Source organism: Olea europaea, chromosome 20 (genome assembly GCF_002742605.1).
Source record: "Olea europaea var. sylvestris chromosome 20, O_europaea_v1, whole genome shotgun sequence".
NCBI lineage: Eukaryota > Viridiplantae > Streptophyta > Magnoliopsida > Lamiales > Oleaceae > Olea > Olea europaea.
In genome coordinates, this window is record NC_036256.1 from 5600159 (window position 1) to 5600454 (window position 296).

The following is a 296-nucleotide window of genomic DNA, read 5'->3' on the forward strand; positions in this document are numbered from 1 at the left end:
CGAGCTAAAAGGATGAATGATGGGGTTCCAAGGTGAAGCTAGAGTAATTCAAAGTCTTAATATTCATATAAAAGATCTCCATATGGTATCGCATTGAAAAGCTTATCGAGTCAAGAGTCCAACACCAATTAGAAATCTCAATTCCAATTTTTGCACCAAATATTATGTACTTTTACAGCTACCCAAGTGGGAATTATGGATGGGACGACTTGTGTCACTCAAAACTCATTGGGATCGGCTGCAAGGGCCAGGAACTTCTCACCACCCCTCAAAAGCCACACATCTCCCCCCCCCCC